This window comes from Parasteatoda tepidariorum, chromosome 7 (genome assembly GCF_982258835.1).
Source record: "Parasteatoda tepidariorum strain Cologne lab strain chromosome 7, Ptep-v5.0, whole genome shotgun sequence".
NCBI classification, from domain to species: domain Eukaryota; kingdom Metazoa; phylum Arthropoda; class Arachnida; order Araneae; family Theridiidae; genus Parasteatoda; species Parasteatoda tepidariorum.
The window spans coordinates 1820463-1841042 of NC_141761.1; the positions used below are offsets into that span (position 1 = coordinate 1820463).

At 28.3% G+C, this 20580-nt stretch overlaps 1 protein-coding gene across 3 annotated transcripts in view; it reads left to right on the top strand.

The window, feature by feature from the left end:
- Window positions 1–20580, top strand: part of LOC107445333 (breast cancer anti-estrogen resistance protein 3 homolog) — a 76963-nt gene that overhangs the window by 30751 nt on the left and 25632 nt on the right. The window lies entirely within an intron of this gene.

Sequence of the window (20580 nt, forward strand, 5' to 3'; positions counted from 1 at the left end):
GAAATGGAGCCTTTATATGATTCATTATATTAAATATTTTTGAAATATATCATTTTATCTAATTATATCTTCTGAAAATAAAATTGGTTTTGAGAAATAAAGCCTATTAACTAACTAACTATCTGGCATTACAGTCTATAGCATTTCATAATATCACATTTTTGAAATCCATTCAATTATCCTAATGTTCCAAATATATCTTTCGAAGGTAAAGATAATATAAAGGAACACACCCAATTATAACAGAAAATAAGTTTTTTTTTCTCCTGTCATAACAATTCTTAATATTTAATATTTTTGGAATCTTATCAATTTAATTTCTAATATGTATCGTCTGAAAACAAAAATCGTTTGCAAAATAGAGCCTTTATATGATTCATAATATTAAATATTTTTGAAATATATCATCATTTTATATAAATATATCTTCTGAAAAAAAAATTGGCTTTTAGAAATAATAGCATTTTATAATATCACATTTTTGAAACCCACTCATTTATCCTAATGTTCCAAATATATCTTTCGGAGGTAAAGATAATTTAAAAGAACATACCCAATTATAACAGAAAATAAGTTTTTTCTTTGTTTTCTCCTGTCATAACAATTCATATATTCCATTCATGAAGATAAAAATCTTTTTCCAACAGTGGCACTTTAATAATAATATCGATGCTTCATTTTATCAGTAAATAAATTTAACGTAACAATAACTTTAAATGTTCATATTTTAATACAATTTCAGCTTATTAAAATTGAAATATAGAAAGTATTTTTTAAATGTAAACAAAGTAAATTTTTTGGATTTTCTATTATTATGACTAAGAAAAATCTTATATATGCCCATATTTAAATGCTAGTATGAATTTAAGTAACATGCTATACTCAGATATATTGATCAGATTGAGAAAAATTTATTTAAAGACAAAACTTGGTACATAAATAATATTAAGAGACCCGCGACATGCAGCTTTTGGAGATCGTTCTTAATTTCTTGAACTTTTGAAAAACATACGATAATTTTGTAAAAATACGATAATTTTTTTACATAATGTTAATCATATTTATTTATTACTTATTTTAGTTATTATTTATAAGTATTATTATAGTTTATGTACTATAAGAATTATAACACAAGACAATGTTATAGTAGCGTTGTTTTTGTGAAGTGTTAATAAATTTCAAATTTTTTCAAAATGTTATGATTATTTTTTTTGTTCTAATTTAACGAAATAAAGTAAAATTTAGTTTATTATTTATTTTAATTTTATTCTTAAATGAAAAGTAAAAAATTTTATATTTGAATAAATAAAAAATATACGAGAAAAAAAAATGTAAAAGGGCCCCAAAAATTTGAATGGCCTAGGGCCCCGCGTTCGCTTAATCCGGCCCTGCACAAAATGATGTAAAAGTTACTGTAAAAATACTGTCGGTGTATGTAACATTGGAAAATATTCTATATTAATTTTTTTTAAAACTCTTTTGTCTGTTCTCGAACTCTATCGTCAGAACATCTCGGATTGAGCTTCAAAAAACTGACCCAATAACTAGAGCTTGCAGACGATTACACTTAAAAAAATTGTGTGCGTTATTATTTTCTTTTTACTGCGAGTTGAATTTTAGTATATATGACTTAGGAAGTCTTTGGAGCATCATCTAAGACTGGGTGCCTAATTCTCTGAATAAATAGATCAAAACATACATTTTTTCCGAAAAAATAAAGAAGAAAGTCGAAAATTTCTTTTAGAAAAGCTTAGATCCCTTAACACTAGATTGCCCAAAGGGTGTATAATAAGTTTCAGTCTTTCTAGTGTTAAGGAAAACTTAAATCTGTAATTTACGAGCTGGCATAGTGGAAATACGAACAGTTAAATAGTCACTCCCTTATAGCACGAAGCGAATCGTCACCAGACATATGTTATTCCTGAGAATAATCTTTACAGGGAACTATAAATAGTAAAACACGCCCTTAAAAAAATTAATGTGGGAAAGCAATACGTAAAAGATGGTCTTACTGAAGCGTTCCGCACCGGAAATAATTTAAAAGAAAGAAATTAACGGGACAAATTAATAACGTATGCAATACTAATCTAAGTACAATCGGACTCCGCTAAATCCAAATTCTTTGAGAAAATATTTTTTGGTGTATTGTAGCAGTATTGTCGCAAAGCGTGTTTGCAATAGTACATAATTTGTTTAATAAATTAATTAACGAAATACTATGTAAAGACCCTTTACAGCATAGTTTACTGACAGCGAATTTCTTTCTATAGCGAAACTTTAGTCGAAACGTTGGATCACAATCAAAATATTCTCCACATAACAAAATATGCGCGCCGCGCCGTTTTGGAAGGAAAAAAAAATTAAGAATTTAAAAGTTGGAATTTCGGATTTGTTCTCTGTTTTTGGAAGCGCTCACATAATCATGCCATCGGAATGACTTCTTTTAAATACTCCTTTGTGTATTACTTCAGTTATTTTTAATATTTATAAACTTTTGAACGTTCATTCTACAACCGAGTGTTGCTAGAATTTAAGATTGAAAACTAGCGAATAGGAGTCCCAAGTTCCAAAAACAGCAGATTCGAACATTTGTACACCCCCCCAAAATACATTATATATATATATATATATATATATATATATATATATATATATATATATATATATATATATATATATATATATATATATATATATATATATATATATATACTAAATTATTAAAAATGATAAGTGAAATTTCAATACATTACGTTAAAAATTTCGTCAAATTCAACATTTCGTTTAAACTCAGATTAAAGGTTTCCAGAATAAAAGCGGTTGCAAATGGTTAGAGTTTTTTTTTTCTTTCTAATTTTTATTATTCGCCGTACACTTTTCTATAATATCTTTGTGATTTCACAAGTTTACGAATTGCAACAAAGATATATATATAGAAAGATTATACACTCCGTGCAGCAAATCAAGAATCCGAAACTAAAGCGTATGCGTTTTCAAAAAAAAAAAAGTCATTTTTTCAAAAAGTAAAGAAACTGCAGAATTTTAAGAATCATTTTAAAATGGGAAGGGAAAATTAAAAAAATATATATATATATATTTCTGTGAGAGATAAAAAAAAGAGCATTTTTAAGATTTGTAGAGTTAGGAAGAAAAAAAAAGCCCCAAAAGTATCCCGAATTCGATTTCAACACTGCTACACTAGATTCTGTGGGTTCATTACAGCCGGGTTAAACAACCCAAGTCTTTGGAAGGAGATTACAACCGTTATAATGTTTTTCCTCCCATGTTCGGTCGTTTTTTTTCTGTCATAGGGCATTTTTTTTCTCTCTATTTTATTTTCCCTTTTTTTGGTCATTTTTTTCATCAACTTGGATTAAATTTTTCATTTTAAACGAGATTTGCTAGTAAAATTATTTTTTCCTTCATAAGTTAGTATAAATTTTGCAATGAATCTAGTTATTATTTAAATAATGCTCTTAAAAACAAGTGTTGATATTAAACCGAATTTTTAAAGTGTAAAAAATTAGCTTTTGGAGGAAAGACATTTTTTTTCGATTTTGGGAATGTCAAAAAACATTTTAAAGTGCGATGCAATTCTGACGTTCTTGAAGATCTTAACTGAAGATTAATAAATTCTTATTTATCTTTATCTGGTATTTATTTACATTTTATTCTTGAATTATATATTTTAATTACTATTTTTTTTTTTTTTTTTTTTTTTTTTTTTTTTTTTTACGATTTGAGTTATAAATTCAGGTAACGATATGGTAATTTAGAAAAGAAAAAAAAAAGTTAAAACGTGGCGTCGAATCTTAATTTTTTAAGGGCATTTCTCAAGAATTTTCATTTCCTCAATGTCCTATCTCTGGTTATTCGAATCGATTAAGAAAAAAAAAAAAAAAAAAAATCCTCATATTATGTCTTCACTTATGAAAAGAAGTCGAGTGTGAAAATGGTTGTTGATAAGATAAGATTATTATTTGAAATGGGCTCAATGATGTGATGACATTCGTAAATGTAAAAGCAACCTGATGTTCTTTATCAGGGAAAATTTCATTATAACATGATATATATATATAATATATACTAGGGGTGCACAACCTTTTTGAGTGAAGGGCCACATGCGCAGCAGATTGACTAGTGAAGGGCCGCATGCCAAAGGGAACACCCAAAGTATTTAGACAAACATATTTATAGCAATTTTAGGTAGTAATTGTTATAAAAACATTGTTCTAACCACTAAATTCTTTTTCTAAGTTAACCTTGTAATATCTTAGCATAAAATTAAATGCTTTTAAATGTTTAAAGTTAAAAACTTCTAAACTAAGAAAAAACTGAGCTTTCTCAGAAAAAACAGAATCAGTTAATCAGAAGAAAATTTAGATAAATTGAAATAATTAAAAAACTATGGGAAAACACATGTTTTTTAAAAGTCATATTACATAATACATAAGTCCATTTTAACATAAATTTTAACTTTATAAAATTTGTTCATAGAAATAAATTTAAAAAAAATGTTCTAGTTATTAAAATAAATACAAGTTAAATACTTTGATTTAAAGAAAGTTTATAGGTTTAAAAATGATAAAAATTGAAACAAAACCCCATCTGCGGAAAATAAGATTTAGCATTTAGAAGGGGAATATACTTAAACTTTAAAACATTTATTTTAAATTAATGATAGGAAGCAGGGGCAGAGATAGGGAAGAAAGAAAGAAAGCATTAATCTTGAATAAACTATTTTCCTTAATAATAAAAAACTATTAAGATACTTGTTTAAAATTTTTTATGGCGAATATTTTTTTAACATGACACTTTCTATTTACAATTAATACACATATGCATAAACAATTAGTAACATTTACATTACTTAACGAAACTTATTTTGATTATATTTTTTACTGTTAAAATTTAATGATATACAAATCATTTCCCAGCGTACAATCATGAATGATATGAAATGGTGGAAGTATAGCATAAGAAAATGGTTAAAAAATTTTCTTAATGGTTATCCTGTAATTTGCAAAATTTCTAAATTTTGGGATAATTTTATTCACTTGATCATGTGATTCACTTGATCATGCTTTTTCGAGTCATTAAATGAATTTGTTAAAAGACTGCTCTGTAATTTTGAACAGGCCAAATTTATTCTGGAAAACAGTCTTATGACAGAAGCTGTTGTTGTGGGTAGTATTAAATTAGGGCAAAAAACTTAATCACTTTTGGAATTTGTCCTAGATGGTGTTCTTCATTTCCATATTTTTAAGTCACGTGAATACAAATAGCGATGTGTTATTTTATAATTGCCTAAATACTAATTGTTATGTGTGCTTTTTAAATTGCGCAAATATAAAACGCAATGTGTGATTTTCAAACTGCGTGAATATGAATTGAGATGTACAATTTTAAATTGCGAAAAGACTACTCACAGCGCATGATTTTTAAAATGTGTGAATATGAATCGCGATATATGGTTTTTAAATCGCGTGAATATGAATCGTGATGAATGATTTTTAAATCTCGTTATTTTTAATACGAAATGCGCTGCGCAATTTTAAGATCGCGTAAATACGAATTACGATGTGTGAATTTTAAATTACGCGAAGAATTAAAACGTATGATTTTTAAAACGTATAAATACGAATCTCGACATGTGATTTTTAAATCATGTAACAACAAAAAGAATAGGTTGAGTGTGTGATGTTAACTTGCACTTGTTCATGGGACTAAAGAAATATACACGTGTTTTGAATTATATTTTAGCAAAGGGGAACGCGTTTAATATAAATGTACACAACTTATTTTTATTTTTCATTTTTATTCTTTTTAGGAAGGTATCGATTTTGCTAAAATACGTAATTACTTTTTAAGTTCCAAAAAAAAAATTAAAACAGTATCGAATTTTAAGAGTTGTAATATTGTGCTAAAATATCAGGATATTCTAAATTACAAGTAAAAAGACGTTCGAAAAACCTCTTATATGTATGTAAAAATCGACACAAATACAGCACATAAAAAGTAATTATTTTAATGCGCGATTCAAAACTCGCGTGCTGTCAAATTATATGAAAAACATCAATTTTTTTTTAAATCACGGGTAAAAAGCGTAGTAATAACTACAAAGGAAATTATCAAAATACCTTTATATTTGTGGTGAAATTGGTGTAAATAAAACGCGTCAAAATTTTATGTATTTAAATGCGAAATTAAAGTATCAAAATAGCGTATAAAGAATATCGGACTTTCAAAACCTTGTAGAGATGTGTAACAATAATTGCCAAAATAACGATTGAAAAATAATTTGATTTGCAATAAAATTGGCACAAATAAACCACGTCAAAAAATGGTTATCTAAATGAGCGATTATTTAATCGCGATTCGTAATAATATCGTGCCAAAATATCAAAAACCATGCGGAAATGAGTAGCAACAACTGCCGAAAAAGATTAGATTTTTCATAAAGTTTGCACAAATAAAGCGTTTCATAACTTTTTAAAAATCGCGATTTCAGAAAATACGTGAAAATGGGCAGCAATAACTACCGGAAAGTCATTGAATTTACGATAAAATCGGAGCACTCGAAGAGAGTCAAAAGTAATAATAAAATTAGAAATTCGTATATCGTAATAATGATGTGTTCAAAATAATGGTATTTTCAAAACTATGCCTAAATCAGTAGAGGTAACCATCGAAAAAAAGCGATCGAAAACTACATTGAATGAAATTGGGTGCGTCAAAAACTTAAATGCGTAAATTTCAAATTTCCGAATTTTTTTTTATTTAAAAAAAAAATTTAATTATTTTTTTTCATTTTGTTCAGATTGCGGTAGCGGGCCGCACATTGAGGGTTGGCGGGCCGCATTTGGCCCGCGGGCCGCAGGTTGTGCACCCCTAATATATACAGTCAAACCCCGTTATAGTGAAGAACATGGTTTTATAATGAACGAAATGTTCACTCCCATGCCTTGCTACTCCCATATAGCATTATTTTTTGTGGATACAATCAGGGGTCTGTCCAGACATTTTGTGAAAGGTCCGTTTTTCGTGAAATTGTGAAAATACGACTCACATTCTTTCAACCAGGGTCCGCTTTTATGAATTTGGGCAAATAGGGTCCGTTTATTGCAAAACACTTTTTCAAGGAGTTTTTAAATTGTAAATCGATACAAGATTATGCTCAGCACTGTAAAATTATAATAAAAAAATTAAATTTTCAAAAATAAACAGCAATTGCTACTTCTAAATTAGAGATGCAACATACAAATATTTGGTATTTAGCCAATATTATAATATTCATTTCAGACGAATAATGGAAGAATCGTCTGCGAATACAAAACTTAATTCGTTTACATCCATCTTTCTTGCTTTCTGCCCTGGAAAGTGTTTCTTTGATTAACAAATTAATAATGAAGATAAACAAATTTGTGAAGGGTCCGATTAAAAGAAAAATCATTTTGTGAAGGGTCCGTTTTTAAGTTAAAATATTTTGTGAAGGGTCCGTTTTTATGAAAAGATATTGTGTGAAGGGTCCGTTAACGGACCCAAATTTCTTCTGAACAGACCCCTGACAATGAACCAAAAGAAGAAAGGAAATAGGATAGTATGAACTTTTTTTCTGACTTCGACTGATTTTTTTCTTCTTCATTTTTTTTTGGTCATTTTGAAAATTCCTACATAAAATACATTTACCGAATTTTTAAAACCATCTATGCAGTGGAATGTAGCTATAAGCATTTTTCTCGTTTGCTTTTTCAACCTCAGTCCCCCCCCCCCTATATATAAAGGGCATCCCAAAATTTTTTGTACAGAGTAATAAGAAATAAAATTGAACACATTTTTTGTTGCTGCATGTTGTTGCAAATAATGTGTCATAAAAGGGAGCAGTTTGGAAAGATGAGTTAAAATTATTTGCAGTACGGATACAGTGAACTGAAATTCCGGACACTTGGAGGGTCACTATATCGGGGTTTGACGGTGTATGAATAAGTCAGTCATTGTTGAAAAATAATCAAAACCTAGCTATGTTATTGGTGTAAGGTAAAAAAAAAAAAAATTATAATAGAAATATTTAAGATAATTAAATATTAAGATATTTAGAAATGTTTAAGATAAATCAAAAACTGAGTAACGGCTATTTAAAAAAATAAAGAAAGAAAGAAAAGAATTAAGTTATACAGTTGGAAAAAAGGGAAATGGAAAGAAATAATAATTCTTAAAACGGAACTTTAAAGCAAAAAATAATTTCTTCGGAAACAAATTATTCATAAAACTTTAAAAGAGATAGTCTGTCAAATACGCTTTTAAAAATTAAGCGCATAGTAAAAACACACATAAAAAAGGTAATGTACAAAAAGCAAAACGGAAAAAATAAAAATCGATCTTAATTTTTGAAAGAAAATTTTGAAGCTGAAAATCTCAATTTTCCAATTACCGTATTATCAAAAAAAGAAAAAAGAAGTGCAGTCCAATAGAAGTCCTTTTCGGTCATAATAAAAATTTTTCTCGGTCATAATAAAAACCTTTTTTGGGTATAATAAAAATCTTTCTCGGTCATAATAAAAACCTTTTTTGGGTAAAATAAAAATCTTTCTCGGTCATAATAAAAACCTTTTTTGGGTAAAATAAAAATCTTTCTCGGTCATAATAAAAACCTTTTTTGGGTAAAATAAAAATCTTTCTCGGTCATAATAAAAACCTTTTTTGGGTATAATAAAAATCTTTCTCGGTCATAATAAAAACCTTTTTTGGGTAAAATAAAAATCTTTCTCGGTCATAATAAAAACCTTTTTTGGATATAAATAAAAATCTTTCTCGGTCATAATAAAAACCTTTTTTGGGTAAAATAAAAATCTTTCTCGGTCATAATAAAAACCTTTTTTGGGTATAATAAAAACGTTTATAAGTACAAATGCTTTTAAAAAAAGAGAAAACTAAATAGAAGCCAAAACAAAAATCCTTCTTAATTTTTAAACGTAGCTTTTAAACATTAAAAATGTTAATTTTAGAAAAAAAGTGACCCTAAAATAATCGCGTTCATTAGAAGCGCTCTTTAAAAGAAAAGTTTGGAAAAAAACAAGCAAACGAGAAACAAAAAAAACAAAAAAATAATAGTTCTCTGTTTTGAAATGTAATTTAAACGTCGAGAATCACACTTTATTAGGTTACCTGCCTTACCGTACAGTAAAAAAGTGAGAATAAAATCTATAAGAAAAGTTTTATTTAAATGCTACGCCATAATTAAAAAAAAAGAAAAGCAGCAAAAACGAAACAAACAAAAAAAAAGGATCAATTTCTTTAAAAAAGCTTTAAAAAATGACGAAATATTCTTTCCTGAATAATATTTAAACAGGGTGCGTAGCGTTTTTATAAAGTGCTTGAAGGTGCTTATTTTCGTTTTTCAAAATCCCTTAAAGGAGCTATTTTCATTGAATGTTTTTAAAAAGTGCTTAATTTTCCCTTTTCAAAATGAGATTTTTCATTTACCATGTTGATTTTCGCTATATTTTGAGTGCTTGAAAAGTGCTTAAAAGTTGCTTATTTTTTGTTGAATAATTTGGCTACGCACCCTGTTAAAGGAAATCAGTAGTTCAAAACTTATAGTTCAGTGTAAAATAATCCAGTTTCAAATCTTCAAGTTTCGTTTTTCCATTTAGTTTAGGCCGAGTTTTAGAACTTAACAAATATGTATAGAAACTATTTCTAATAATGTATATTTAAAAATACGATATTAGATTATTCTTTATCAAATTTATTCAAATCCCCCCCTCCCCCCCCCAAAAAAAAACTGTTGAAAGATACTTTGCCGAATCCAAATATTCGGCAGAGTTTTCCAAAAAGTGGCTAAATATTCGTCATATCGAAGAGACGGAAGAAATTAAAACTGCTGTATTTTTAATACTCCGATTCTAAAACTGTTGTTTTAATAATTAGCAAATGTATGGTGAGTAACGTTTTTAAAAAGTGCTAATTTTCGTTTTTTAAAAGCCCTCAAAGGTGCTTTTTATAGTGTGGTTTTTAAAAAATGCTTAATTTTCCGTTTTCGAAAATAAGATTTGTTTCTTCACCTTGTCGATTTTGTATTATGCAAAAGAGTGCTTTTTACATTCGACGATTTCACAATTCATTCAACCAATATCTATGTCGGTCTACCGCGTGTCTGTAGAGTATGAAAGCGCCAACAATGTTAGATGAAATACTTGCCGCGTATGAATCTACTGTGAGATAATAGTATGCTGACTCAATTTCAGGCTTTATTTTCCACCCTCTGATATCTCTCGATCATTTTATAATGGCTAATATAATCAAGAAAACAATTCGTTGTCAGAAACTAGTTATTTTATCATGATCGCGTGAAATCTTTGAAAATTATTTTGCATTTTGTTAATGTATATAGTGCTTAAAAAAATATTTTTTGAGTATTTAAAAAATACTTAAAAGGTGACTATTTTTTGTTGAAAGATTTGGCTACGCATCCTGCAATATAATACTTTATATCCCGTTGAATTCTTCCACGGAACCTTAGGGTTCCATTTGGCAGTCGGTGCCCGGTTTCCAACCTAAAGGCAGCATCTCGGGTGATCAGGGATCTTATTCAGAATCTCCGGTCAGATCCCCCATTTGATCATTTAAATTATTTTCATGATTCTTAATTATCGTGTTTTTAATTAAGGTGTAAAAAATTGTGAAAAGGATATGTTGTTATAAAAAAAATTCCTGTATCAAAATGTTCAATCTATATATATAAAAGAAAGTCCTGTTAGTTACTTCACTTATAACTCAAGAACGGCTGAACCGATTTAGCTGAAAATTGGCAGGGAGGTAGTTTAGAGCCAGGAGAAGGACATAGGATACTTTTTATCCCGTGCGATAAACCGTTCCAGCGATATCAGTGAAAGTCGAAATGGAATTTTCTGATTGGTTAAAAGCTAGCCATTGTTTTAAATTTTGCTATAAACGATTCAATTTTCAAATATCTTGAAGATAACAACAGTGATATTTTCTATCTTATAACTCTATTCATTTAGAAAAGTAAATTAAAGTAAATTGCATATACTTTAATTTTTAATTCGCGCTTTTCTTTATGTCAGGTGAGCACAAGCAAGTAAAATCAACGAGAATAGATTTCTTAATTGTTGGTCGTATCACGGATTCAGTACTGTGAAAACTGTTTAATAAATATAAAGACAAAAGCAAATTTCATTCAAATTGCACGTTTTCAGAAATATTTATATTTAGTACGTAATTTTAGGTTAGCAAAATTAAATATACTTTTCGAAGATTTCAGTGCTGTGACAGTTGTCATTTGAAAACTATTAGTTTGTTTGTTTATTTATGCAAAGTTTTCGAATTCATCCATTTTATTTCTTTCATTTATAAAATTGATTTTTGTTTTAAATCTTATAATTTTCATATTTCTTATTCATCTCATTTTTATTGCTCTTTTTATTATTTAAAATATGTATGTGATATTTCGATTTAGCAAATTTGCGACCACTGCCAACTTTTACATTTCTTTTTCGTTGTCAGAAAGAATATTTGCAAAAATATGCCGCCTAAGCAAATCGCTCTTAGTCGGTCGACATCTCAAGCGCGCAAAAAGAGAACTACCCGTGTTTCAGAAACATCGGAGCAACGGGAAAAAGACTTGAAACTAATCGAGAACAGAATGCTTTTGCCCGTTCCTTAGAAACGTCTGAGCAACAGGAAAGAAGACTGTCAACAAATCAACTACGAACTACACAAGCCCGTTCGTCGGAAACATCAGAGCAACGGGAAGCAAGAATGAAAACCGACCGACAACGCATTTCGCTATTCAGACGCTGCCAATACTCTGATTTGAATTTCAGTGCATTTCACTATGATCCGACAACAAACTATAGTCTTCCCCCAAGTGTCATCATCGGAGAAATATATCAATTATGTATGTTTTGTAATGCTCTCAAATTTAAAAATGAAACAGCTGAAATTTGCTGTTCTAGAAGCATACAGAAACTACAAGATTTTACGTCGCCTGCCGAGACATTATCAACCTTCGTATCAGGTCAAACAAACCAATCGAAACATTTTTTGGCGCATATACGCCGGTACAATTCGTGTTTCTAAATGACTTTATTCGGTGCTACACGTATCCTGAACGAGAATTACATCCCAACATTCAAAGTGCAAGGCCAAATTTATCATCGTGCAAGGATCACTTCTTTCAATGCCTAACGCAGATCATAAATTTCTACAAATTTATTTCATGGATAACACAAATGATCAAGTCAATCAACGTTGTCAGGTAAACAATGGCACTAAACGAAAAATTGTTACCGTATTACAAAAATTTTTCGATCAACATAATCAGTTAATTAGGCTGTTCACAATTGCCCTAGACTAAATGTCATCCGATATTTACAAAGTTGTTATTAGAGCTGAAAAAACACCTGTAGGCCACCACAAAGAAAAATACAATGCGCCAACATTGGATGAAGTGGCTATTGTTATAGTTGGCGAAGAATTTACCTCCCGCGATACAGTTCTTCATCGCAGAAATCGTGACGTTCAAAGAGTTCTCAGAAACGTATCGATCATATGATGCATTGCAATATCCTATTTTATTTTGGTGAGGAGAGGAGGGATATTATTTTAACATAAAATTAAGAAGTCCGCAAACAGGCGAGAAAACCAATAAGAAAGCAAATGCAATAAGTTTTTATGCATATAGATTAATGATTGCCAAAACGCTGATAATCATACTTTAAAATGTCGACAATTAGTTCATCAATACATTGTCGATATGTATGCGAAAATTGAAACTGAACGCCTACTGTATATTAAATTAAATCAAACCAAATCAAACCAAATTACGTTCAGAAGAATGCATTCATTTACGGGATGCAATAATTAATGATGGTAACGTTAATCCTAATGATGTGGGGAAAATGATTATATTGCCGACTACATTTGCAGGGAGAAAAATTTGGACTCCCTGCAAATGTAGTATTCATACATGTCTGAGTATTCATACATGTGCCTTGGACTCCAAGGCACATGTATGAATACTCACAGGATGCAATGACATATGTTCTCGCATATGGGCTCCTAGATTTATTTATTACATTTACGTGCAATTCTGCTTGGGTTGAAATTAGAGATATTTTGTTACCAGGACAATCATCATCGGATCGTCATGATATTACAGCACGTGTGTTCAAACAAAAATGATAATCTTTACTTGATTTCATTGTGAAGCGTCATGTTTTTAGAGAGACACGGTGTTGGGTGTACTCTATTGAATGGCAAAAACGAGGATTGCCTCAGGCACACATTCTAATTTGGCTTATTGAAAAAAAACCACCTTCTAAAACTGATCAGATATCAGCAGAAATTCTTGATGTCACCATAGATCCAGTCTTATTTCAGATCATTGTCCAAAATATGTTTCATGCTCCGTGTGCATCACCATACATGTCTGTTTGAAAATGCACTAATGATATCCTAGAGAATTAACTGCTTTTTTTCACCATTAAATAAAATTTGCATTTCAAATCATAATCGCAAATGTCATTTACACACTTAAATACAAAATTCAAATTCAAATTGAAAGCGTTGCAACGCACGCAGGGTACAGCTAGTTTTAAATAAATAAAAACTGAAGAGGGCAGAATTATGTTTCGCTGGTAACCATTCTCAGCATTTAAAATAGTACTTTAATGTTAATTTAGCTTATTTTATTGATGTCCAAATAATTTCAAAATAATAAGTAGCCTTTCTTCATTTAGTACATTCACAGCTGCAAATGAATTCTTTATTTATTAAGTCATGATTCCGATTTAAGAAGCTTGATGATTCCATATCTGAGAAAAGAAAATATTGAAACCGCTGAAATGAATACGATAAAAAACAATCATAAGAAAATAAATAACAAAAAGTAGATGCGGCGTTCTATAAATGTCTTAATTATTTGGCTGGCGATTAATTGGAAATCAAGAATGGCAACAAGTGTCTCCGGGATGTTTTCTTAGTTAAAATAAGCTGGATGATTGCCAAAGTTAGAGAGGCTTTTCTTTTGATCTCCCTTTCCCTCCTCCCACAAATATTACCTTCTACTCTGAATTTTACTTTATAATCCAAGTCTTAAGTTTCTTAAACCTTTTTAGTGTAGGGACCTCTTTTAAATTTACCGTAACCGCCATATCAAAAATCGCAGTAATGTTCTCAGTTATTTGTTCTTATGATTTACGTATATATATATATATATATATATATATATATATATATATATATATATATATATATATATATATATATATATATATATATATATATATATATAAATATATATAAATATATATATATAAATATATATAAATATATATATATATATATATATATAAATATATATATATATATATATATATATATATATATATATATATATATATATATATATATATATATATATATATATATATATATATATATATATATGTAATAATACAAAAATTAAATACTTTTGAATTAATAAAGGAATTAAAACTCTTTCGTTTTCATAAAATGTCTTTGTTAAAGAATAAGCGTAGAGAGATTCTATTCTGGGAATTCAAGGCTGAAAACATACCATTGAAATATAAATAGATTTATATTTCAAAGGAAGAGTTATTTTTAGAATCGTTCCCTCTTTCAATTCCATATAAGGAAGCAGTAAAGGATTTTCCTTAATGCGTAAGGTTACAAGGAATGTACGAAGTGTGCCTTTTTACCTCAAATCTGTGTTGGTATAAAACGTAAGAACACATAGTTTTGCGTGTCCTTTTCATCATGATGTGATCCTGATAAGCTGTTTCGGAATTGTCCGGAGTCTTGTCCACTTCCCCTCCTTTGCAGGAGTGGGGACGTGAACTGTTATCAGTACATTTAAATAAACCTGTTTAAAACGTCTAATGGCTTACAACTGCATTATTTCAAGCTAAATACAACACTGATAACAGGGTTGTAGCCCTGTTATTACATATATATATATATATATATATATATATATATATATATATATATATATATATATATATATATATATATATATATATATATATGTAACATAATATATATGTAACATAAAAAGCTTCAATTAATCTTTTTATGTTATCCTAATTAATTATTCTAATCGAAATACTTTAATACTTTCTCACACTTTTAAAAGCCACATCCTGTTCTTAAATCTATTTTTAACTCAAGTATGCATTTAATTAAAAGCAGGACATTTTCCCCTTTGCTCTTTGTGGGAAACGCTCGATCTATTTCATAAACCTATAGCAACTACTAAGATTTCCCTCTTTCCCTAAATTAAGACATTTTACGGATTTTACTTTGCAAGATTTTCCCAAACATATAACCAAGGAGAGCAACTTTTCGTGTTCACTTTTACTCACTTTCATGACTGCTCTGTCTTATAATTAATAAATAAATTTTGTACCCTCCTTCCCCGCCTAAGAACTGTTTTAATCCTTCCACTCGACAACGACGTTATATATATATATATATATATATATATATATATATATATATATATATATATATATATATATATATATATATATATATATATATATATATATATATATATATATATATATATATATATATATATATATATATATATATATATATATATATATATATATATATATATATATATATATATAATGTTCGTTAATATGCTCTCTCAAAGTCAAAAATCATAAATTGAAAAACTAAAATCGCAAAAAAAATATTCCGGTTACATCAAATTCTTTTTTTCGAAACTCACACCTTATGAAAATTATGATATCGGAAAAGAAAATGTTCTTGTTAGATGCAAAGATTTAAAAATTTCGTAATTGTTAAAAACGTGAAAAAAACTGAACTAATCTGAATATTTCATTAAAAAAGTATGTAAATTATGTTATAGAAAAAAAAAGTTCTTTAATCAACTTATTTTAATTATATTTAAAAAACAAACAAATAATAATAAATATTTTTTTTCCCTTCATCTTGTTAAATTATAGAATTACTTACTGTTCTTTGGTATAAAAATTAGGTTTCGCTTACGATGCTTAAATTTAGATCAACTCTAAACAATTTCATGAAAAAGTAAGAAAAATGTAGTAGTTTTTGGTTTATTTGAAATATAACTGAGAGTGGAAAAATTAACATTCATAGAGGTAATTTAAAGTTTTTTTACTATTATAGCGGACTTTTGTATTTTTATTCAATTTAGTTTTATTCTAATGGGATTGTTTTTTTCCCCCATGAAAAAACTGTTATATGAGAGCAGAAACTTACGTGAAAACTCATCAATATTTTTAAATATGTTCACTGAGTTATACTGTTTTGATATATAAACACATATATTTTAATTGTATAATTTGTCTGTTAAATTGTTATTTCTACCTTATAATTCTTTTCTTAATGAAATAAAATGTATAAGAAATTTTGTTTTTAGAAAATGTATAAGGTTATAATCAAATGAGGAAATAAGTTAATTATTTTTACCTTTTAATTATATAATAATATAGAGCATTAAATATTCACTAAAACTAACATACAAATAAAAAATATCAGTATCATACAACATTTTGCGAAGCCTAACAAGATACTCACCCCACCACCTTCAGAAAACAATTCACACTTAATAGTATTTTTAAATTTATTCTTAAATTTTGAATAAGATCTGTTCATTCGATGTCTCTCTTTAAAATTAATGGTTTTTGATAGTTTTTAATGATAATAGAAGAAAGTTCATCAACAGCTGTATAAGTTGATCATAAAGAGATAGTTTAAACATTTTAGACTTTTTATATCAGTTTCTAAAGCTGAGATAAAAATGCTTGCCGCAATTTCACAGGGTATCTGCGCACCTGGAAAGTCATGACAAATCATGGAAAGACATGAATTTCGGTATTGAACAAAATTCGTCATGAAATGTCATGATTTTAACTATTTAAAAAAAAAAAATTATGAATTTAGGGTCGCCGAAAAATCTAATTTTTAAAATGGAATCCCCTCCCCCTATTCCATGGTATTCTGAATTTCTAATTAAATCCCTACTCACAGTCATATTTTATTAAAATATAAAATGTTTTTATCATGTTCTTTAAAAATTATGGTGTTCTTTCAAGAAATTGAAGAAAAAAACGTCATTTCTAGAGCGAATTATCTTTTAAACTTCTGTTTTTTCAGAATTTTGGTTATTATTATTATTATTATTTTTTATCAGTTTCAAATTCTACCTGAAGCGAGGCAGTCGTTGGCGAATTTTTTTTATGCCGAAATGAGAACAGAAAAATAAGAAGTATTCCTTTCCTTTCCCGTGAACAAGAAAAGTATCTTTAGAATATAATTCTGCTGGGAAAAAAAAAATTGAAAATGACTTACTTTTGCATTTATTCGGCTATTTTATTGCTTCAACTCTTTATTTACTCAGTTTTTTAAATTAAAAATCAATAAATATGAAAATGCAGAGCATAACACTTTTGGTTATACGTATTAATTCAATGAATGTTATTATAATAATGCTTTCTTAAATGTAATGTTGTGTTTTTGTCGGAGAAAATAGTAATTTCGTTAAGTTAAGAAGAATTCTTGGAATTTATTATGAAAAGTCATGGATTTGAAAAACTAAAATGATACCCTCCAATTCATGTCTCAGACTATGCTTACAACGGCTTTCAGATTACTAGCGAACAATAGTCAGCATACGAACAATAATGAGTGCTCATTTTTCCAAATATAAATTTAATATTTCGGGTACATCATCGAGAAAAATTAAATCTGCGAATTAAGTTCGCATTTTTTTCTTCTTCTGAATCAATAAAAATACTCACTTTTTTCGTACTACTTCTTATACTAAAACAGGGATGAGATTTTTCCGCTTTTTTAACTTTTATCACTTGAATTTCAGCTTTTTTGTCAAAAATTCAGATTTTTCTAAAAATTTCATTTTTTTATAAGTATTCCGCTTTTTCAGAAAATTTACCGATTTTCAAAGAGAAACAGAAAATTCAAACTGCATAGCTACCAAACCTTTCTCATTTTTACTTATTTTAGCTGTTTTCTCTCCGTTTACTCACAGCAAATAAGATTTTCGGAATTTTTTACCCGCCCTCCAGATAGATCCGATTTTTGTAGTTCAAATGACGCTGCTTCTGACAAGCCTTTTAGAGGTCCCAAGCCTGGAATCTGCTAATATCTCGATCTCATTCACACGATTTTAATATCAAACATAGCTTATCATATTTGAGTGTTGCGATTCTGATTCACGTGATTTGAGTATTGTATGTTGCGATTCTTATTTACGAGATTTAAAAATCCGATATTGTGATTCGTATTTGCGCCTTTTTAAAAATCTATGTAGCGATTCATATTCACACAAGTTTAAAATTCAATGTCTTGATTTGCTTTTCAAACTAAAATAGCAATTTTTGTATGTTAAGGAGTTACTATATATTTCTACTTCACTGTTATTGATATGTTTCAAAGGGCTCTAGTTAGATTAGACTATAATATGAACATAATGATCCATTGTTAAAGTTTTTTTTTCCAATATAATTTAAAAAGTAATATTACTGATATATTTGCTATAAATCACATAACAGTATTTATTAAAAGAAATGAAATATTAATGTATATTCTCAGTAGTTTTAATTTGCTGAACCAGGTAGTTTTTCAAGTAATAATTGTCTCTTATGTGAACAGAGGAAAAATATAATTTCCAGCTTTTTTTTTTTAATTGGTAATTTTTATTTTCACTAAATGTTAAGTATCAATGTAATCATTTCTATAATAATAGATTAGTACCAATTGTATGTCAACACATTATTTATCACCTTAAACTGTCTGAAATTTATTATTAAAGGGTTACGCTTGCGTAAAATTTACTATTGTGGAAATTCAGCTTTTTTGCCTTTTGGCTAATCTCATCCCTGTAAAAGATAGATTTGTGTGGGTATTATTTAAAATAGAGAACTGCTTTTAGTAAAAAAGAACCTAGGAAGTATTGTTTCCAAACTCTAATGAAATCACTGATTGCAGCCTCGTGCTTACATATTCTGTGGCGTAGTTTTAAAGCATGTTCTTACATGTAGGTTACTGTGAGTGACCCAAATGAGTTGACTTCCATCTGTTGACAATTACATAGTCGCATTGGTGAATGTGACTATTATTTCTCCTAATCTATTCTCAGCAGAACATCGAATAAATATAATAATATAAACGAATCAATTAATATCAAATTGGATATAACAAATATTTCGGACATTTACCGGTAAGGTCAACATTATAAATGAATTATAAGTCGAAAAATTAAGTTATGACTTATATTTTCTCCGAATGAAAAAATCAATGTGGATTTTTTTTTAAAACTGCAATCTATTTACCGTACAATAGCTCGTTAATCAAGTAATGTATAATGTCGGAGGGGGTTATGTCTCCCAAACCCTCCCCAACACTACGCCACTGCTTACGGCAGTAAATACGATTTCTATCACACCCACACGTCACACCTGTGAATAGGGCGAACCCATTCATTCATCTGCTGGATCGTAATTTTGACCTGAGCCAGAGAACGATCCATCTTCAATTTAGTGCCCCCAGAGGTATGATTTGTTATGGAAACATGGAGGACTTTGTAACCTGACATATTTAACTTGCACCAGTCATCATTTACTACACGGGGAGTTTTCGGCCGCCTGGATGCGAACTCCCGTTCTCACATACGTGAGTCCAGTGTCCGGCTACCTGACTATCCCGGCCCTATCTCCGTATATATATATATATATATATATATATATATATATATATATATATATATATATATATATATATATATATATATATATATATATATATATATATATATATATATATATATATATATATATATATATATATATATATATATATATATATATATATATATATATATATCACAAGCGTTTAAATCAGGGTTGGGTTTTTGCCGTCAAAAACTGGTTTTTGACATGACAGTGGTAAAAACTGTCAAAAACCTACTGTTTTCTTAAATTTATGGCATATAGCGGACAATATATTATTTTCACATAATTGCCCTTATAAATGAATGTTGTAAATGATTGCTATTGATTTTGCAACTATATACATGTATTCTTATAGAAGGATATACATTCATACAGAAATATTGTAATATACTTATTGAAAATAGTGATACTTGACTTTTATCATAATAGCTTGATTTGCAAAGGATTCAAAATTTCCCACTTCTTAATTGTTAGAAATAAACAAACAACCAAAAAAACTTGGAACTATTAATAAATTCAAGAACTAAAAAGAAGAATTTAAAATTTGGCATTTCTTAAATATTAGAAATAAGCTAAACAAAACTTTCAAAACTTGTAACTTCTAACAAACTCTAAGTCTGGAATGACTTGACATTCTTCAGTAATGTAATATGCCAAACAAAATGATGCTTGGAAATGTTGAAAATTTTGTTTAGTATCCTAATATTTTACTTCAAATAGTATGTTTTGATATAATCATGTAGGAAAAGTGAAAAAATCTGTTCTTAAATATCTTTTAACAACTTTT